The sequence below is a fragment of the Papio anubis genome, chromosome X (assembly GCF_008728515.1).
Source record: "Papio anubis isolate 15944 chromosome X, Panubis1.0, whole genome shotgun sequence".
NCBI lineage: Eukaryota > Metazoa > Chordata > Mammalia > Primates > Cercopithecidae > Papio > Papio anubis.
Window position 1 is genome coordinate 52,089,539 of NC_044996.1, and position 7,618 is coordinate 52,097,156.

Genomic DNA, 7,618 nt, shown 5'->3' on the forward strand with positions numbered 1-7,618 from the left:
AATTCAGTTAGCTAATATTTTGTTGAGGATTTTTGCATTTATGTTCATCAAAGATATTGGTATGGAATTTTCTTTTTTTATTATGTCCTTTCCTGGTTTTGGTATTAGGGTAATACTGGGGTAGCATACTAAATTTTTATTTAATCTGTGTGAGCAGAAAACCTCCAGGTCAAATCAATAAAAGTCTAACCCAAATCATAAAAGCAGAGAATCATGGTCCCTCAATCAATTCTCAGACTTGAGCCAGTTTACAAACCCAGAATCCCTTGAGTGAAGGGGAGGCTGGGTCTCCTCAGGGAAAAACCCTGGTACACTACTGAAAATGTATACTGGTGGGGTTTTTTTGGTTTTTTTTTTGTTTGTTTTTTTAAACTTTTTATTTGCATATTTAAAAAATTGTGCATTCTGATAATTAAAATCATTTGAACAACAACAAAAAAATGGCACTCTGATTAAACTGCATTACAGCCTGCAGGACACCTTGGACCAGCTTGGTTTTACTCTAGATTTTACTGTCATCCCACCCCTACTTCTTCCACCCCACTTCTTCCTTCACCAACATGCAAGTTCTTTCCTTCCTTGCCAGCCAGATAGACAGATGGGAGAGGCAGGCGCGGCCTTCGTTGTCAGTAGTTCTTTGATGTGAAAGGGGCAGCACAGTCATTTAAACTTGATCCAACTTCTTTGCATCTTACAAAGTTAAACAGCTAAAAGAAGTAAAACAAGAAGGCAATGCTTGTGGAATGTACAGTGCATATTGGCGGCACACGCCTCATTACGATTCGCCTGCTTGCTTCTCCTGTTCAGTCGTTTCTTTGGAAGGCAGTGGATTTTTCTCTTGCATCTCTGTCTTCTTCAGTTCCGACTTATCGAATTTCTCGATCTCAGTCATATCGGGTTTGTCAAACATGGTTGCGGAGGAAAAGCGGAGCGAGGCGCACGAAAACGAGCGAAGTCTGGTCTGCGCAGTGGCCACTACCGAGTTGTCCGAAAATGTATACTGTTAATTTTTGTCCCAGCCTTCTCCAAGGGGATCTGTGGCCTTTTACAGGAGTAACTGTGCATTGGAGGGAAAAATCAGATCTTTCAGGGAGTACTTGTTCTAAACTGACATTGATTCCAGGAGACCTGGAACATCACTATGGCCGTACACTCAGAGTAGGAGCTTATGGAGGTCAGGTTACCAATGGAGTTTTAGCTTAAGTCCAACTCACAGTGGGTTCACTGGGACCCCAAATACATCCTGCAGTTATTTCCCTAGTTCCAAGGTGCATAATTGGAATTGACATACTTAGCAGCTGGCAGAATTCCCACAATGGTTCCCTTACTATGGAGAGTGGGATATTATGGTGGGAAAGGTCAAATGGAAGCCATTAGAGGCATTCTACTTAGGAAAATAGTAAATCAAATGCAATACTTCATTTCTGGGGGAATTGCAGAAATTAGTACCACCATCAAGTACTTGAAAGATGCAAAGGTGGTGATTCCTACCACATACCTACTCAACTCTCCTATTTGGCCTGTGTAGAAGACAGATAGATCTTGGAGAATGACAGTGGATTATTGTAAGCTTAATCAAGTGGTGACTCCAATTGCAGCTGCTGTACCAGATGTGGTTTCATTGCTTGAGCAAATTAACACATCTTCTGGTACCTGGTATGCAGCTATTGACCTGGCAAATGCCTTTTTCTGCATCCCTATCCATAAAGCCCATCAGAAGCAGTTTGCTTTCGGCTGAAAAGGCCAGTAATACACCTTCACTGTTCTGCCTGTGAAGGGGTATATCAGCCCTCTAGCCCTATGTCATAACTTAGTTTGCAGATATCTTGATCAGTTGACAGAGGAAGAGAAGACTTGGGCCTGGTTTAGATAGTTCTTCATGATATGAAGGCTCCACCAGAAAGTGGACAGCTACAGCACTACAGCCCCTTTCTGGGACATCCCTAAAGAACTATGGTGAAGGAAAATCCTCCTGGTGGACAGAACACCAAGTAGTACACCTGGCTTTTCACTTTGCTTGAAAAGAGAAAGAACCAGACATGTAATTATAGACCAATTCATGGAACGTGGCCAGTGGATTGGCTACATAGTCAGGGATTTGGAAGGAACATGATTGGGAAACTGATGACAAAGAAATACGGGGAAGAGGTATGTGGATGGACATCTGAACTAGCAAAAACTGTGAAGATATTTGTGCCTCTAGATGCATCCATGTTGCTGCAAACGGTACCATTTTGTTCTTTTTTAATTGCTGTGTGGTATGGAATGGCCTTTTGCAGACACAGTTACAGTAGCAGGTAGATGACAGTACTTTGCAGGGCTGGGCAAGGTTCTTTGGAAGGCTGTTTCTGCTCTTAATCAGTGTCTAATATACAGTACTGTATCTCCCGTAATTATGATGCACAGGTCCAGGAATCAAGAGGTGGACATAGGAATGACACCACTTATCATTACCTGTAGTGACCCACAAGCAAAATTTTTGCTTCTTGTTCCTATGACTTTATGCTCTGCTGGCCTGGAGGTCTTAGTTCCAGAGGGAGAAATGCTTCCACCAGGAGACATAACAATGATTCCACTGAACTGGAAATTAAAACTGCCACCTGGCCACTTCGGGCCCTCATAACTCTGAGTCAACAGGCTAAGAAGAGAGTTATGGTGTTAGCTGGGGTGACTGATCCAGACTACCAAGGGGAAATTGGATTAGTTCTCTACAAAGGAGGTAAGAAAGAGTATGTTTAGAATACAAGGGATCCCTTAGGGCATCTTAGTGTTAGCATGCCTTCTGGCTGAGGTTAAGGGGAAACTGCAACAACCCAATTCAGGTAGGAGCACAAATGACCCACACCCTTCAAATAAATGTTTGGGTCACCATGGCAATTAAAGAACCACAACCAACTAAGGTGCTTTTTGAAGGCAAAGGGAATATAGAATGGGAGTAGAACATAGTTATAAATACCAGCTACGACCACAAGACCAGTTACAGAAACACAGATTATAATTGTCATGAGTATTTCCTCCCTATTTTGTTAAGAATACATTTGTGGCTATATATACACATGCAGACGGTCCCCGACTTATGATGTTTGACAGTGATGTGAAAGCAATATGCAGTTAGTAGAAACTGTACTTCATATTTTGAATTTTAATCTTTTTCCAGGCTAACGATATGCAGTATAGTACTCTCCTGCGATGCTCGACTATGGCAGTTCCCAGTCAGCCATGAGATCATGAGGGTAAACAACCAAAATTTTATAGTAGACTGTGTTGACAACATTACTTGGATATTGTGTTTTGTGTTTTCACATCTTATTGTGTCTACAAAATGCCCAATTGTGTACAACACTTTTGTGTACAACACTTTATTATAAAACAGGCTTTGTGTTACATGATTTTGCCCAACTATAGGCTAGTGTAAGTGTTCTGAGCACATTTAAAGTAGGCTAGGCTAAGCTATGATTTTGCTAGATTCGGTGTATTAAATGTATTTTTGACCCATGATATTTTCAATGTACAATGGGTTTACCGGAGTGTAAACCCATGGTAAGTCAAGCAGTATCTGTACCAGTATAGACTCATTGTTTCTTATTTTATTCAATAACGTGTTACTATCGTTAGTCTGATCCTCAAATTGTCACTAACTTGCCCAATGGAAGTCACTTTCAGCTGGTTTATATGTTCTTTTGACATGCCTTCAGTCATTCTTGAGCACTTCCTTGCTTTCTAGCTCAAAGGGGTGTTCCAGGCTCATCTTATCATTTTCTGTCCCAGCTCTGTAATCAGTCATTTCTCCAAGGACCTCTGGCTTCTTTTAGCCAAGAATGGTATTTAGAAACTGGGATCTGGTATGCTAAATGTGATTGTTGCTATTGGGATGTCATTAATCCCAGGCTATCTCAGCAGATAGAGCTAGGACATATATATACGTGTGTGTGTGTGTATATATCTATCTATCTGTCTATCTAGCTATATTATTATTATCATTATTTATTTATTTATTTTTTAGACAGAGTCTGGCTCTGTCGTCCAGGCTGGAGTGCAGTGGCACGATCTCGGCTCACTGCAAGCTCCGCCTCCTGGGTTCACGCCATTCTCCTGCCTCAGCCTCCCCATCAGCTGGGACTACAGGCGCCCCCCCACCATGCCCGGCTAATTTTTTTGTATTTTCAGTAGAGACAGAGTTTCACTGTGTTAGCCAGGATGGTCTCGACCTCCTGACCTTGTGATCTGGCCACCTCGGCCTCCCAAAGTGCTGGGATTACAGGCGTGAGCCACTGCGCCTGACCTACATCTATATTTTTATATTTAAAATTACAAGTTCTAATTGGACCTCTGACTCCAATCGGATACCATAAGGTTTATTTTATTATTTTTCCCTTACCATATTGGTAACTCCCTTCTCTGACAGTGAGAAACATGACTTCAGTTATCCTTAATGATTTTATTACACCCCTCCCTCTATGTAGTTAATCTATGTCTTTACCACCCCTTCCCCTATGAAGATATCTCCTAACCCCACTTTGGCTTTGACACCTGATTGCCAGGCCACTACTTGGCATGGATGCCTTCCTCACCCTTCTTGGCTACTGGTGTGCCATACCAGGATACTGTTTTTGGTGAGGATTCTCATTCTGTCCTACTCAGTCTGTGATGTTGTACACCGCCCATCCCCACCCCACCTCACCTCCACTGTGTGGATATACTCTTGACTGCACTGCGGGTTTTGATACCCCACGCCAGGCCATCTCTCTCCAGGGATGCCCTCCTTACCCTGCTCTTCCTCAGGCTCTGACCCCTCAATGACAGGCTGCCCCTCTTCCCACATGGATGCTTTTCTTACACTGTTTGGGCTCTGATGCCCCACACCAGGGAGCCTCTCACCTGGGCTCTTACACCCTGCACCAGGAAGTCTCTCCCCTTCATGGATGGGTATCCATGGATGGGAGAGTGAGAAGGGTTTCTCACTCTCCTTGGACTCTGTCACCCCATTCCAGGTCTTACCCTTGCATGTATGCCTTCTTCACCCTGCTCAGGTTCTGACACCCTGCTTTAGACTGCCACCTCATTTCACTGAGGTACTCTTCACCTGGCACAGAATCTGTTGCCCTGTATGAGTCTGCCTGCCTTCACAGACACCCTTCTCATTCCACGTGGACTCTGATACTGCATGCCCGATTGCATCTCTGTGTGAATGCCTTCCTCACTCTGCTCAGCGCTGACTTTGCATGCTGGGTTGTGCTCCACTATGGACACTCTTTTAACCTCACTTAGGCTTTGAAATACCCTGTTCTGGGTGGGGAACATCACACCCCGGGGCCTGTCAGAGGGTGGGGGATGGGGAGGGATAGCATTAGGAGAAATACCTAATGTAAATGACGAGTTAATGGGTGCGGCACACCAACATGGCACATGTATAACTATGTAACGAACCTGCACGTTGTGCACATGTACCCTAGAACTTAAAGTATAATTTTTAAAAAAGAGAGAGAGAAAAAAAAAGAAGCACCCTGTTCCATTCTTGAAGGATGCCTTCCTCACTCTGCCTGGGCTCTGATTCTCCACATCAGGCATTCCCCTTTAACCCATGTGGATGCTTTCCTCACCATCTTCAGACTCTAAAGCCACCTCTTCTTAGGGATGTCCTTCTCCCTCTGCTCTGGCTGTGACTCCTCATGCTGGACTGTCCAGTAGTGTGGACACTCTCCTAATCCTACTTGAGTGCTATAACCCCAAGCCAGGCGACCCCTCTTCACGAAGTTCCTCCTTTCCCTGTTTGGGCTTCGCCACTCCATTCAGGCTGTTCCTATGTGTGATGCCCTCCATACATGCATGGGTGCCCTCATACTCTGCTTAAGCTCCATAACCCTATACAACACCTTTCTACTCTACTCAGACTTAACATTCTGCCCTTCAGATGCCTCAGACGAAATTTCCCAGGAATGAGAGGAAAGAGGAAAGACATTGATGCCTTTTTCTAAATGCCTTGGTGAAGGAAGTGTCCTCTGTGTGTTTCCAGGAGGCATGGCTAGGGGGATAGCTAAACAGTTTGTACATAGATCCATTTCGTTATATCCATTACCCTGAACCTTTGGACTCCGTATTCCATAGGACATCAGAGAAGTTCAGGCATTTAAACTTCAATAACTTCAGGCCATCCCTGGGTCCAGGTTTTAATTAGCCAATTTAACATATCATTACAACATATCTTAGTGCTTGAACTTTAAATTTTGAATTCTGGATGAATACACCTGTGCTGAAGAATTCACCTCTATCAAGTCTTATATTTCTTCCTCCTTGGTCTCACTCATACCCTTAGAACTCACTTCTGAACGTGCTTCCTGTGCTTCAGTCAATACAGACTGGTGAGGTCTTAGGACTCTTTTGGGATAAAAGCTGTCTTTCTTGGGCCAGGCCTTGTTCTTTTGTAATTCATGCTGTTGTTGAGTCTAACTCTCTATATGGACTTGAAGCAGGTGAGAGTGTGGATCCAGAAGAGGCTCAACACAAGCTTGCCTGGTAACTGCCCTATGGGTGTTTATTTAAGATATTATGCTGAAGAGGGCTGATTCCCTGTGTGTAGGGAGAGGGAGATGAGGGAATTCATTCCCCATTTCAGCAATTGGATACTGTAACAGCTATGCATATTTTATGTTAATCAACTATTTCTTTTTCTCACTCCCCTCTTCTTGCTTCCTTGATGAACAGTCTGATGGTGACTAATATTATAATTTAGGTTCCAGATAGGAATGTAGTTAAATCAACACAGCCCCAGATGATACGGTAGCTCATAGAATTTTGTGTCTCCTCTGTATTATAGATGAGAGTTCTTCCTTTGAACCAAGGACAAGAATGGCTCCTGAGTGACAAAACTGTGGGGAAAATAGGATACCCTCACGCAAAAGAATGAAAATGGACCCTTATCATACACTATACACAAAAATCAACTCAAAATGGATTAAAGAATTAAACATAAAACCCAAAACTGTACAACTCCTGGAAGAAAATACAGAGAAAAGGGTTTTTTGACGTTCATCTTGGCAACAATTTCTTGACAAGACACCAAGGACACAGACAACAAAGGCAAAAATAAACAAGTGGGACTACATCAAACTAAAAAGCTTCTGCACAGCAAAGGAAACAAGCAGGAGTGAAAAGGAGGAAAATATTTGCCAACCATACATCTGATAAGGGGTTAATATCTAAAATATATAAGGGACTCATACAACTCAATACCAAAAACAACCTAATTAGAAAATGGGTAAAGGAACTAAATAGATGTTTATTAAAGGAAGACATACAAATGGCCAACTGATATATGAAAAGGTGCCCAATATCACCAATCATCAGGGAAATGCAAATCAAAACCACAATGAGATATCACCTCACACCTGTTAGGATGAGTATTATAAAACCGAAAGATAATGTATTGCTGGGTGCAGTGGCTCACATCTGTAATCCCAGCACTTCGGGAGGCTGAGGCAGACCGATCACTTGAGGTCAGGAGTTTGAGACCAGCCTGGCCAACATGGTGAAACCCCATCTCTACAAAAATATAAAAATTAGCTGGTCATGGTGACACGTGCCTGTAGTCCCAGCTACTTGTGAGGCTGAGGTGGGAGAA

The 7,618-nt window shown here is 43.0% G+C and overlaps 1 pseudogene across 1 annotated transcript; it reads right to left on the reverse strand.

Moving 5' to 3' along the window:
- Positions 1-368: 368 nt before the first annotated feature.
- LOC101003062 lies at positions 369-983 on the reverse strand (annotated as a pseudogene). Its single transcript, XR_001898635.3, has one exon. The product of XR_001898635.3 is annotated as a thymosin beta-4 pseudogene (transcript).
- Between the last annotated feature and the right edge of the window lie 6,635 nt (positions 984-7,618).